The following is a 14,788-nucleotide window of genomic DNA, read 5'->3' as shown; positions in this document are numbered from 1 at the left end:
GTGGCTGCTGCTGGCACCGTGTGGCTGCTGCTGGCACCGTGTGGCGGCTGGTGGCACCGTGTGGCTGCGGGTGGCACCGTGTGGCTGTGGGTGGCACCGTGTGGCGGCTGGTGGCACCGTGTGGCTGCTGCTGGCGCCGTGTGGCTGCTGGTGGCACCGTGTGGCGGCTGGTGGCACCGTGTGGCTGCTGCTGGCACCGTGTGGCGGCTGGTGGCACCGTGTGGCGGCTGGTGGCACCGTGTGGCTGCGGGTGGCACCGTGTGGCTGCGGGTGGCACCGTGTGGCTGCTGGTGGCACCGTGTGGCGGCTGGTGGCACCGTGTGGCTGCGGGTGGCACCGTGTGGCTGCTGGTGGCACCGTGTGGCTGCTGGTGGCACCGTGTGGCGGCTGGTGGCACCGTGTGGCTGCGGGTGGCACCGTGTGGCTGCTGGTGGCACCGTGTGGCGGCTGGTGGCACCGTGTGGCTGCGGGTGGCACCGTGTGGCTGCGGGTGGCACCGTGTGGCGGCTGGTGGCACCGTGTGGCGGCTGGTGGCACCGTGTGGCTGCTGCTGGCACCGTGTGGCTGCGGGTGGCACCGTGTGGCTGCGGGTGGCACCGTGTGGCTGCGGGTGGCACCGTGTGGCTGCGGGTGGCGCCGTGTGGCTGCGGGTGGCACCGTGTGGCGGCTGGTGGCACCGTGTGGCTGCGGGTGGCACCGTGTGGCGGCTGGTGGCACCGTGTGGCTGCTGCTGGCACCGTGTGGCTGCGGGTGGCACCGTGTGGCGGCTGGTGGCACCGTGTGGCTGCTGCTGGCGCCGTGTGGCTGCGGGTGGCACCGGCTCCCCACGCGAGGCCGCGGCTCGGGCTCGGGCTCGGGCGGGAGGGGAGCCGGGAGCAGCCTGGCCAGCCCCGGCGCGGGACCATTCGGTAATTCATAGCGTCAGGTCCCAGCTGGGTCAAAGACAACAGCATCTGGAAAAAGAGAGCAGCGAGACAGGTGTCTATGGCCTGGAGCACCCTGCAGCCCCCCGGCATGCTCTGGTGCCGTGTGTGCAGGTGTACCAGCTGCCAGGAGTCTGTCTCAGTACTAAGAGGGCCTCCAAAACAAAATACATCTCTGCTGGATCTTCAAAACACCTGTAATCAATCTGTCCCTGTACTTCTCCCAGGGTGAGCAGATGGCTGTCACCGCCTGATGCCACCCCAGACGTCGCTGTGGGGCAGGATGCGCTGTCCGGCGCGGCAACCCTGCTCCCAAGCTCGGAGTGTGCCTTGGGGACTAACCAAGGCTCTTTGGTCTTGGGAGCGGCGTCTGTCTAAACTGCCGGGTCCCAGAGGGAGGGCCAAGGGCCGGTTCCTTTGCAGAGCGGCGGGGCTGTATGAAAGCAGCAGTTCCCACACCTCTGCAAACCTGAGGCCCAAGGTCCGTAAGGGATGCGGGTAACAGGTACCACCAAGTTCAGGGTGAGAGAGAAGCAGCGCTTGTCGGTTTCCGGATTCCCTGCTGCGTTCCTGCGCCAATGCTCTCGCTTCGGTCACTAGATGGCAATAAAGGCTCAACGTGCTCTTCCCTGGGCAGCAGGGGAGGATCGTAGGGCTCGGATTTGCCCCGGGAGATAAAACTGGAAGATACTCGAGAAGCCAAGAAAATAAGTGTGCCGTCGTTCCGCTCGGTAACGAGGATTTGTTTAGTTACCGTCTGTTTCTTAAAAAAAATTAGATAGGCTGTATTTACTAAGTACAAAACTAATATCAGATTAAAAACATTTTTCTGTGCAAGAAAAGGAAGCTCAGCCTTAGCAGGACAGGTATTCAGAGGACATGGCATCATACTCCTGAAGCACTGCTGAGGTTTCAGATACTCTGGGATTTCAGTGTTTAACCCTGAAGCTTAAGACATATTTTTATACTTTGGCAGTGGCGGGAGGCAGTCCATTTCTGTATCACCCTCCTTCCCTAGTAAACCTTTACCCACATGCTTCTCCATCCGGTATTTTTTTAAACAATCCTTTGTTGTAGTGACAATTTTAACACCAATCTCCGAGGCACCAGAACAAAGGACACCTCACATTTCTCCATTTCCTAGGTGCTGTGTGCTGGTGACTGCTCCCCACTGTGCTGTGTGCTGTGTGTATATTAATTTTGTTCAAAGGTTAATCTCATTTGAATGAAGGATTTTTTGTGTGTACACATAACATTGCAAAGCCAGCTGGCATATCCTACTCCCAGACACTGTTGTGATTCAAAAGTAGTGTTATGGGAAGCAGAAGGAACTAAATGAGGAAATTAAACTGACAATATACCCTGCAGTGAGCTGATGGGGAGAAGCTGAATGACCTATTTTTGAATTTGCCCACTGCTGCTTCTCAATGGTTCTGTTGCAAAAGACAATGCAGGATCTCATTGTCTTACTCTTGTCTTCTATGGGGGTGGATTTTCAATAATCCAGAGGGTAAACGTCATCTGTTGAGCTGACACAAGGCCCCCACACAGCCTAAGCATGTTAAAACAAACAGCATATATTTTATGAACCATACCCAACAATGTAACTTGTGTAGTACCTCATGACTGACGTCTCTTCATTTGCTGCTGACAGGCTTTGTGGGTGTCTTGAGTCATGTTGGGATAAAATTTGGCAGAAACTTGAGCTCAAGCATGTTTTTGATTATTTAAAAAAAAAAACCTGCAAAAAGTAAACAATTAGATGGATGACCAGGACCATCTTCTCCTATGATATATGAACACATCCCTGACATTCAGAAAGAAATGCAATAAAAGTGCAAGTAACCAGTGGGGGAGAGTGAGTGGACTAAGGTAGGCAGAAATATCTCCAAGGGATGGGAAATTGCAGAGGCAGCAGAGGCAGCAGAGCGGAAGCAAATTCATCCCTGGGCTGTGGAAACTGGTATCATGCAACTGCATAAATAGTGGGGACTCTGTTCTCCGCCACATTCTAAAATCCAGAACAGAAGTGGTGAATAATAGTTATGTCTGAGTTCCAAAGTAGAAGCCTGGAGAATGGAGACAGTTTAAATTTCCGTAAGATTGCTCTGAACTTTTTTTTAATCTACCTACATGAGAGAAAGAAAAAGAGAGAGAGAAGGATCTTTAGAAAAATGAGAGCTGGTGCTCATTCTTGATTTCAGAACCTGACCTAAATGACTTTGATCTCTGCAAGCAAACCCGCTTCACAGATACCTGCAAGTGCTGCTGCCAACCTGCACATAGCATTTTACTGTCAGGCAATTATAAGCTACAACTGTGATGCCACTTCAGCTTCAGTGTTTGCCCTTTTAATTTTCTCTGTTGCTATGGCAGCAACAAATGATTGCGATCACTGCTGTTTATATTGCGGTCCAAGTCACATCAATAGAAATCTTGGAAACCAAACAATAAAAATCTGACTTAACTGTATAATGCATGTGTTGTTGTACATAATAGGTTGTTTGCAATAACCAGGAATCTTCAAAATCTTTTTTTCCTGTAGCACTGGAAAATTCCTTTAACTAATAGTTGTGAAATGATAATTTACATTTAATATGTGCTTACTCAGTGCTCTTAAGGTAGCTGGGCAAGATTTCTTTTAGACTGTTTCCTATATCCTTGAAAGCAAATATTTTAATGGCCTTTCTAGTGTTGAAGAAAGGCTACTTTATCTTTTTGCACACTGTATTAATCATAGTAGTGCATTAGGTGCGAAATAATACATCTTTAAAAAGATACTTCAGTACTTTCTCTCACATTGTTTTGAGTATTTAGACTGTCCAGGCTGAGGCCTCTGCTGAACCGTGCTCCCCATCCACCCCAGCATCAGCCAAACAGAGAGCAGAGCTGTCAGGGGGTGAGTTCTTTTCCTGGGACAGTGAGGAGTGTCCCCTGCACCCCCTGTACCCCCCTGCACCTGCCATGCCCTGGGTGCATACCTGGGACAGGGCTGAGCCTCACAGGGCTGGGACTCCTTTGCTGGGTGATGTGGCTTTTCTTACAGAAAGTTCAGTCTCTGTGGGAGAACTCTGGAAGGCAATTTGCTCTTTAAATGACCCCAATGCACATTGGGTGTGTTGAAGAAAAAAGCCATTTCCTAGTGACTAAATTTCATTTAAAAAGCAATTTTCCAATCAATTACAATGCAATTTAGCTGCTAACTGTTTAATTATCAAAAAAAGAAGCTATTTTGTTCTCTGTTCTTGTATTTATGAACCATGCTTTAAAATTTAATCTTTGGAGGTTTGTATGGAGGAATGCGACTGCTCTATTGATGAAATTATAGTAAAATTTCAATTTTCACTTCAATGTATTGTATTAGTTTAAGGAAATACTGTTCACAGAGAGGCTTTTGAAATAGGAGAATCATTGATTTCTACAAGAGCTTGCATCTTTATTGTTATTTTTGTGCGCTATAAAATTGCATTATCTTATGTAGATTTTATTAGAGGAGCTTTGGGATTATTTTGTTTGTTTGTTTACTTTTGTTTTCTTAATCTTGTGTAAGAATTTCAGTCCTGGAAACATGCTGAAAGTAGAGCAAGGTTCCTCTTGAAAAAGGAACTTGTGTCTCTGGAGAGACTGAAAAGGGACATTGCAGGGGTGGTTTGTGAGAGCTGGGATGCTGGGCCTGGTTGTGATGTCCTGTCTTGGGGTGAGCACCATGGTGGAGCACACAGGGAAAGCATTCGAGTAGCAGAGCTGACACATCTTGCAATTTTTATTTAAAATCTTGCAGTGCTTGCTGTTTCTCCTTGAAGCTCCAGTTCCCAGAGTTTTCTGAGAGGAAGAAGGGAGCTGAGAAATGAGGGGGTGGGTGGGCTCCTAATTAGGAGATAAATAAATAGGCATTTCTCCAAGGTGTCATGGGCATTAAAATGGAGTTTGATGGTTACACTGACTGGATGCCTACTTTTTGTTCCTCCTTCTCTCACAACCTTTAGATTATTGCAGGAAATTTGTTACATAAAGCTCCTACGCAGGTCGAGACCCACATCACTGCTCCTTGGCGTGTCATGATCACTTTGCTCATGTTTGTGTGTCCTTGTGCATGTCTTGTCAGTTTTAAAATTATAGTGCAGAAATAATACCAGATATGATAATTATTAATCTGCTCTTTTCAATTTTCAAAAGCCTCTAATTGTTTTAGGAATAAATTATCAGTTCACAGCTCTGGCACTTCACAAATCTCACTATTATACACTTGGGGGGAAAAAAGTAGTTTTTGTGAGGAATGTCTGTTTTCCTTCTTTCTTGCACATGTCCATGTGGCTGTTGTTCATTTCCAGTGTGTCTGGGTCCGGAAGGTTCTGTTTATGAGCACAGTGGTATGGCACAGATAATTATTTATTGATCTAGCTCAAATGATTAACAATTCAGCTTTTACAGTTCTGTTCTATTACTGTGCATAAAGAGCATTGCAGTAATTAAAACAGTTTGATTGCTTTAAGGTGAGAATGCACACGCACACACAGTGTCACCCGAGGATGGCACTCCTAAAGCCCGGGTGCAGCACAGCCTGTGCACTGAAGGAGCCCTGTGCTAGCTGCAGAGCACTGAGTTGGGAAAGGCACATAGAGCCTTCAAAGGAAGCTTTGGGGGCAAGTTCCCTCATGAAATTCCTCTGCTGGAGTTTAAATATTGACTGGAAAGACAGAATTGCCGGTCACAATCCTGTCCAGGCTTATCCTCAGTTTTCCAGTTTCAGGGAGTGAGTCATCGTGTTTGTGCGAGTGGACGAGTCCTGTGTGCAGCGCCAGGACCAAGTGGCTGCAGGATCCGAGGTGCAGCCACCAGAATGTTTGCCGTGGAGCTGAAAGGCACAGCTGTGGGAGCTGCCCCTGGCTGTGAGTGGGAAGAGAGCTGCGGTTTGCAGGTTCCTTCCAGCTGAATGATGGGGACCATCCCCTGAGCCTCTGCTCTGGCAGGGCAGGGTGGGGCCGGGCAGGAGCCCTGTCCCTCCCCATGGGGCTGGTGGGTGCACAGGGGCCCTTGGCCTCTTCTGCCATCGCTGTTGGGGAAGCTGTGGTGGGACTGTGGGGTGCTGGGGAGGGTATCACGCCCACACCAGCACCAGGCACCAAAGGTGCTTTTTGATTCATCTATGCTGTTCCTGAGAAGTGGAAACAAATTTGGAAGGTGAAATGAGTCCAGCAAATGGATTTTTCCTGTGAAATGTGACTTTTATCTTTGCTAAGCCTACCTATTTAGATTATAAAGCTGAGGATTGAAATGGTTTGTTCCAGTTTCTCTGCTACCAAATGCCTGTTTAAATAAAAGGTTTGCTAAATATTTCATATAAATATTATTCAATAATTGATAAACTTTGTAATAAAGATTGAAGCCTAACCCAGTAAAGCTCCAAATGCTTTTATGTTCTTTATTAGCTAATTCTGTTGAGAAAAGTACTGTCTCTGTGCGGAAGTTCTTGTGTTGGTGGCTTTTGTACTGGGCTCAAAAAAGAGCAACTATTTCTGGTTCTGTTACCAGAAATTGCCACCATGGACTGTGCTGCTTGACAGCACTTTGAACAAAGCAAAAGCCAGAAAAGGTGTAGGGAGTAAACCCTTTCAACCTATAACATTTCTTTGGGACAGAACAGAGAGCCGTTGAATTTGGCACAGGTTTGGTGATGTGCACTGTGGTAGGCAGGCGTGTGAGGTGGCAAGTAGAAGTGTTAGTATATAAACAAAACTTATCAACTTGCATGTGTTCTTGTGAGTTGAAGTGATGGATTTTCAGAACAGTCAGTTATTAGCTAAAATTTCACTGAAGTACCTTTCTGCTCAAGTGAGTAATGCAGGAAATATTATTTGCAATACTTACATACCTGACTTGGATTTACAAAACCATGATAATATTAAATATAGTTTGGAACAACTTTGATAAACTTGTTCATTTTATGCTATCAATTTAGAGAAGACAGGAACCATTTGTTTATGAAAATTTACCATAAATAAACAATGAGACAAGACCTAGATTTATGGCTTAATATTGTAACTGGGTTTTGCTGAAGAAAAAGTAGTCCTTTGAAAGAGCAAACTTACAGTTATTTGTGTACACAAGGAAGTAGCAGCATATTGCAGATGGCTCATGAGCTGCCTGTCAGCTTGTTTGGGTGGGAATTGCATTCACTGGAAACATAAAAAGTTCCCAAAATCCATTGCAGATGATATATAAAGAGTAAAAAATGTAAGGGCTTCTGCATGGAGCTGCATGAAGACACTCACTGAGTGAAGTGAAGCGGCACTCCTGCTTTCCTGGCTGGGCCACACGCGGTGAGTCGCAGCCTGGTTGGCGAGGAAGGATTTAATTTCTCTTGTTTTCAGTGCCAATGCCTCTAAAAAGGGCACTCTGTCCTGGGGGTCCCAGCCTGGGGGATTTACTGCAGCACAAGACAAGAAAGCCTCACAGGAAACATTTCATCTGGGACCTGTTGTGATTTTTCTTTCAAGGTGCTGGGAAATTCCCATTTCCTAAAATTAATTTTTTCTTGTTCTACGAAGTGCAGAGGTGATCCACAGTCATGGGTTTGCTCCAGCTCTTGGGGGAGAGGGCTCCTCTGTGTGTTAAAATTTTGCATGTCCTGAACTTCTGGGTGCGAAGAACTTCCCAAAGAAATAAAGTGGGGAGGAAATCTGTGCCTGCAAAGGCCGTGAGGGTGAACTGTCAGAGCAACCCCAGCCCCTGGACATCCAGCCCATTCCATCATCTCCCAGTATTTCCATCACTTCCACAGCTCAGCCACCCAGTGCTGGGGGGGGACCTGTGGCAGCCTGGAGGCTGCAGTGTTGGGATTCCTGGCCGCTCCAGGAGGCTGCTGAATTCCAATATGTTCTCCCATATGTTTTAACACTTTTGCATTTCTTCCATCTGTTTATGGGAAATTTGAAGGAATTTAATGATCTTTTCCAGGGTTATTAAACCAACAGCTGTTGTCACTAATACAGGACATTCTTTATGGCAGTGTGCAGATTCCAGTGATAAATCCAGCCCTACCACCCTGTATTTCTTTTTATGAATGCAGCATTTGTACTGAAACTGAGGTTATGAATACAGGCAATTCTTAAACTATTATTTTATGATATAGCTTTGGCATAAAAATAGGAATTTTTTTTTTCTTCTCTCCTGCTTCCTGAGTGCTTTTACTATGAGATACATTTTATGCTGGGTAAGACAGAAATTTTTTTTTGTTCTCGTTTTCCTTCCTTCTCCTATTTTTGTTCTCCCTGATGAAAAAGCAAACAGAAAAACTGGGGGGAAAATGCTCAGAAGAACAGAATACATCACAATTGAATCACCATTTTTGGTGATGCAGAATGAGATTACCCTCTGGCACACCAAACTGATGGTGACTTTTGTTGTATTTGGGCAGGGTTTTGTTTTTGTTTTTGTTTGTCCTACTGTCCTGAAGAATGTAAATATCTGCTTGGATATATGTTACATCTAATTACACACTATCTTGTTTTTCAATACTTTCACTTAATACTCTATAGTGAAGAGCTTTTTTTTGCTGCACAACTCTGGCTTTTTTTTCCCTATTTTTTAAAAATTGTAACATAACCCAAAATAATAGTTACTGTCTTTAGCTCAGTGAAATACCTGATGTAAGGTAATCATATTCTATGTATTTTCATAGTGGTCCCATATCTAATAATTTCAATATCTTTTACTGAATATTTACTGTTCCCTTGAAGGCTGTCAGAGCTTCTGGCATCTGTGAGTGGCAAGGCATCAAGGAGAACACAGTAGGACCACAGTAGATTCCCTCTGTTTCATGGTTTAATGTGTCGGAATGAAAGCAAATAACAGCAGAAAAACAGTCTGCTAACACCACTCTCAAACTATATGAGGTACTTTAACTATTATTAAAGTTGTATATAAACTGCCAGGAGACTTCTGATGGATATCACTTAGGGCTAATCACTGCATTTGTGTCATTAAAAAACAAAAACAAGAAGAAAATACTTTTCTGTTGTCTTCTGTGACTTACTCATCCTGCACCTTAAAAAACAAAGCACAAGACAATGCAGTTTTTCATCTTGACTAAGACACATTTTCAAATTAATTGGTTTATTGCCTTGAAAGCTTCGTAAATTGGATTAGAAGCCCATATATATATATATGTATGTATATATACTGGCTACAGGTAATGGGTGATCTGGCCTATTTGATGTATTTTGATTGATTTTCTCACCTACATCTTAATTAAAATAATCCCTGCACTGACATCATAGGCAGAGATGGCCAGAAGCTGAATGATTGTCCCTGCCCTGGGAGAAGATTTGGGCTCAAATTACCAATTTAAGAGGGATTTATCAAACCTGCACAAAATGCATATATTGGAACCTGAATTAATTAGCATGGAAATGAGTGAGCACAGTTAAATACATACATCTTGTTAGTATTCAGCATTGCTACCATGAGATGAAAGAATAGGAAATGAAAAAGATGGAATGAGTGAGAAGAGGAAGCAAAAACCCAGATGTTTCTTAATCTGTGGTGGTGATTCATGACAGTTTCCTTGTATCGTATCTATGTCCAAGTGCTTCTGTCTATATTAGAGGTAATTAATAAATTATTATGCATCTATCTAAGGGTTTTATGCTGTCACTTAGCACTGCAAGTATGTGTCTTCTTTGGGAAATGGAAGCAATAACTGTTATGTAGGGATCTTCACACCCTTTAGTATAAATTCTTGTTTTCTTTTTTTTTTCTGAGCCAAAACTCTATGTTAAAAGTAACAATCCTTTCCCTGAAGGGCAGGGGGTCATATATCATGACTGTGAATATCCTGTAACTTTATGGGTGTATGGATAATGAGACAGACGTACAGTGACACAGAGGGATGAATTAAACATTTGCCATTCACCTGTGCAGAGAAGAATCCTGATCTGGAATATCAAATAGAACTGAAATAGAATTGAGCCTGTGTAAAGTTTCAGCTCTGGTGAGCCTTCAAGAGCAATATTTACTACTCTTTTGACAAGCTGGACTTGCAGCCTCATTCAGTTCAAAGGAAAAGGAAAGCAAAAGGGAAAATGTCTTTAAAGAGCAGCAGGGACTTTGGATCATTTATTCCTTACAGCATTTCTTCTCAACCAGAACTTTTCTGTGGTTGCTTCAGGCTGAGTTTTAAAAATTAGGGTTTTAGATGTTATTTTCTGCTTCCTAGGGAGCTCATTTGGAAGCACGTTTTCTGGCAAAAGTGTGAATCTTGGGAAGAGGGTAAGAAAGACGCTTGTTCCCCAGGAAGTAGGGACCCCTCTTCCCTGCTGCTGGTGCCTGTGCCTTCTGCCTCTCGCTGGCAGCATTCCCTACAGCGCTGGCAGAAACTTTGCCCATGTAGTGGAACCCAGAGTTGTGATCTCTCCTTGCGGGACTGAGGGCCATTAATTACCCCAGCCAGCCCGTGGCCTAGAGCTTCTCCTTGTAGTCAGGCAAGTGCCTGGTGCTCCTGCCCTTCCCCAACATTTTCATAGTCCTTCCCTCTTTAAAGTGAGTCTTAATCCCCAGTATTGTCACACTTGTGAGGAAAAGTTGCATAAGATTCATTGCATTTCAGAAATGAAGAATCCACCCTGAAAGGGAAGATTGCCTTTGAAATACATCAGGTCTTGGTAATGTTTTAAGTGTGGTGCTTACAGCATTTTTCACTATCAAGGTGACAGTAATTGAAAGATAGATTCCTGCAACTTTGGCATTTATATTTTGACTGAGAAAAGGTCAAGTTCTTCATGGAGTATTTTTTAAACTGGTGGAATGGCATTGAAATGTCACATTGTCTTTCTGATAGTGTCGCCAGTGGTTTGATTAACACAAGTTTAACCTGCAATGCAGAATGAAACACAAATCACTTCAGAAGAAACTAGTCTAAAGCTCCTGAGATCAGCAGAAAGATTTTCCTTGATTTCACTAGTTCTGGGATCTAGTCTAACTGAAACATCAAGAAAAAGATAAATTGTTGCAATTATTAAGAAACGTACTGGGAAAGGATCACTATAAACTTACTACAGCTGTGTGATTTTTCTGTTGTGTATCCTGCAACCATCTGCTTTGCCAAGTTGCTTGTCATAAGGTTTTCTTGACTGTCTTGGGAGTCAGCAGAAGGAATGGATAAGTGCAGATTTGCAGGTCATCACCAGATCAAAAGGACTTTGAGTTAGTATTCCCTTTGAAATGAAAGGTCCGAGACTTCCTGCTCTTTTACACTGTAGCAGGTCTATTAACGCTTGACTTCTGTACCTCAAACGTTATCAGAATGATAAATTCCTTGACAGCTGCTTGCTCAAATTTTTAACCATCATATTCCAGTAAGTTGTTGAGAGGTACTTGATGTGGAATATATAATGAGACTGCCTCTTGCTGCAGGTAAGCAGGATTGTTCTGCTCTTTTCATTTGTAGAAAATACGGCAGTCCTGTTGGAATCATTTGCATAGACATGGCTTGAGCTGCAGTTAGAGATCTCGAGGTCTGATTTGAGTTGTTCTGAATTTAGGTCTGTTCATAGAGCAGAACTTTGCTTCTTCTATTGAGATGATGCGTCTGACTTTCTAGGAGCCATTATCTTGTATGAGTGTTTATCTGTAATTTAAGAACATGCATTTGTTTTCAGTAGTAGGGTGAGTGACTTGGAGCATAATCCTGACAGAGTTTGACATTTAGCATGTCTAAAAGCCTCTGAAAAGAGCCCTATAATGTTAATGTTCACTACTTTTCCTCTCTGTTACGTCTGTACCTGATCTCCTTAGTCTGACCTTCCTTAGACTAAAACACCTTTTTTTCCTAAGCAATTTTGAGACTTCAGATCATTCCCCTCTGCATTCTCTCCAGTTGATATATTGCAGCATCATGAGTCGATTCACATTTCATCTATAATCTATGATGATCATAGATTCCTTCCTGCAGGATGCTGCACAGGCGTGTTTCTTACCCTGTGTGTTTGTCCTGCCTGTTATTCTTGCCTTTACTCGATTGATTGATTGAGGGCAGCAGAAGCAGAAAAAGCCTTGGTACTGTGCCTCAGTGTTCAGTAATAGTTGAGATGCTTCTGTGCTATCGGTGCTACTTTGGCCGCAATTCTAGCACAGCACCATTTGGGTTTAGGGAGTCAATAACCCATGTCTTAAGAGAATCCAGAGGGAATAATGGGCAAGACTTTTTGTATCTCCTGTTTGCTTTTGCCTGTGACACACTTACCGTGTTAAGCATTGCTAACATGTTGAATTTAGGGGCTCCAGGTAATGAAAAGACATGAATTTGCTTACTTCAGAGGTGGAATGTTCCCAGACACCCTGCTTATACCACGCAGGATGATGTGACCTCCTTCCTCTTCCTCCTTGTGAACCTCCCTGCTCAGAGGAAGAAGAGGGCTGTTCCCAAAATAGCAGTGGCTGAACAAGAGAGTGGCTTTGATTTGTGATTCTCCAAAGCAAAGAAATACTAGGCAGGATGTCCTTTGTGTTCAACATATATGTGCTTGCCAAAGAATTGCTTTCAAGGCTGAACTTTTAGCTGAGGATTTCTCTGCAGCACCGTCATACAGATGTGTTGAAGTTTAAAACTAGGTAATGCCAGTGTTATCTCAGCACAGGGAAAATAGCTGAATTCACAGGGTCTTTGGCAAATGGTTTGCCACATGAAATTTCCCGTATCTGTATAAACACAGCTTGACAACACCTAAGAACTAGTTTTAGAGGGCAAGCCACAGTTGCTCTAGTAAACACAGCTGTTGGAGCACATGGCTTGGCTTTAATTCAGAGTTCCTGAGCACAGGGACTGGGAGAGGGCAGCCCATGGGTGTTGGTCACACAGGAGTAAGAGTATTTTCTAGAGGTTTTTTCCTTCCACCAGGGACTCTGCCCTGCTGTGGAGATAATGTTCTAGACATGGGCCACTGCTCTTCAAATGGTAGAAAGGTGTATGTGAATGTCACATCTGAACACCTGAAACAGCAATTCCACCAGCATTCTTTAGTTTTCCAAGTATGTATGTGAAGAGGCAATGTTTCCTGGTCTCTTTTTTTATGCTTGGTTTTGTTCTAGAGGGGTTAGGGAAGCTAATTAATTTTTCAATCCCTCTGATCCTGCCCATGAAAAGGGGAGAACAGGAACATGGCATGATGCACCTTGGGGGTAAGGATTCAGCAGTATTTTGGTAGGCTGAAGAACCCCATTTTTCTGTGCAGTACCGGGAGTAATCAGGAACTCTGATTACTCTTGGGTGAGGGCAAGAAGGCACAGAAACTGAGCCACAGCTCGTTTGATAGATTTTGCAAATTACTGCAAACATTAGTATCCAAGATAAATTCGGATACTTTTTGCTTATGCTGACAGCACCCTCAAATCACCAGTCAGTGTTCTGAACAGAAATCCATGGAAAGGATGGAGCCACCTCAGCACTTCACCAAGCCCCCATGGAAGGCTCCTCTCCAAGCACCCCGCAGCCTGCAGCGGGTGGTGTGGCTTGTATCGTCTAAAAATAAGTGTGAACACCAGCCTCTCCTGCTTACAAAGACATACCAGTTGAAGACAAGCTTTGCTCTTCCTTAACATGGCTTCAGTCACAGACAGATGCTGCTTTAGTGACAGCATCAGGGCACAGGCAGTGTCAGTACCAGCATGGGTTGTCTTTGCTCCAGCTGCACACTGTGACTCAAGACCATTAAACCAGGGAGGAAGATGTTAGTCATCGCAGGGCTTTTTGTGATTTCATTCCCCAAGGCTTCAAAGGGTAACAGGAGAATTGGAATTTCAGAACCGCTCAATGCCCAGCTAAGCACAAAGTAGCACCATCAAATTTTCAAGTCAATTAACACAGTAGGAGGGCATTGTGCACTACTGAAAGTGTCTTTTGTTTAAACACCTCAGTGAAAACTGGGCTCTGAAACTGAGCCTAAACTTTTACTGTGCCCCTGTTTACTGGCTCTCTACAAGTCACACTTCATACTTACACAAACGTTTTTTGTCATTTCAGTAATGTCATAATGAGTAATGTCTACCTAAAGCATCTAGTTGACCCATTTTCCCGGTGACAGCACTTTCAGAGAGTGACTCCAAGCATAGCCAGAGTGGCCAGGCTCTGGTAATATACCAGGGAAGAAGAGGAAGGACATAATGAGTCAGCTCATTGACCACAGTCTGTGCAGCTTTGTCACACTGTCTTACCCAGAGACATTACAGACAACAAATCCTCAGAGTATTTCCCTACAGACAAAAAATTTACTACTGATAAAATTCAAAGAAAACAAAACTGACAAAAAAATACTAACTTGTTTCCAAACTCAGGAAAACTTGTTCCAGGGCCCAGTTTCTAGGATGGAACCAGTACTTCAGAAGTTGCATGGAGCGACAGGGAAATGAGCATCTTGGCAAAGCCCAGTGAGGTCATTGGACTTACATTGTTTTCACTGGTCTTTGATTTACACTTTTAAAATTTTGAGAAGTAAAGGTCGTTTCTATCTGTTGCTTCCACTGGCCAGTTGGCTGATCCTTGGATCTGATCCTCATTCGTAAGAACTAATATCTGTCTCACTGAACTCAGCAGAGCCTGCAGATGGTCTAAGTCTGTATTTGCATTTGAGCAACTATATCAAAGCATGACACTTTCTTCTAAGACTGGTTTTGCAGAGAATTTTTGTTAGGTTTTTTGTTTTTGTTTTGTTGGGGTTTTTTTTGTCACAGAGATGATTCAATGATGCCATTGAATTTGCCCAAGGGAATCAGTAGCTCTTTCCACTAATAGCCATCTGTGTTTTGTGTGCTTGCATTCACTAAAATTCTTCATTCTTCTTCTTTTTCCAGCATTGGAATAATCTGTGCAA

The sequence above is a fragment of the Chamaea fasciata genome, unplaced genomic scaffold, assembly GCF_029207755.1.
Source record: "Chamaea fasciata isolate MVZ Bird 193981 ecotype frontalis unplaced genomic scaffold, bChaFas1.0.hap1 SCAF_21, whole genome shotgun sequence".
NCBI lineage: Eukaryota > Metazoa > Chordata > Aves > Passeriformes > Sylviidae > Chamaea > Chamaea fasciata.
The sequence above is the reverse complement of the archived record's forward strand: the minus strand, read 5'-3'. Positions refer to the sequence as shown.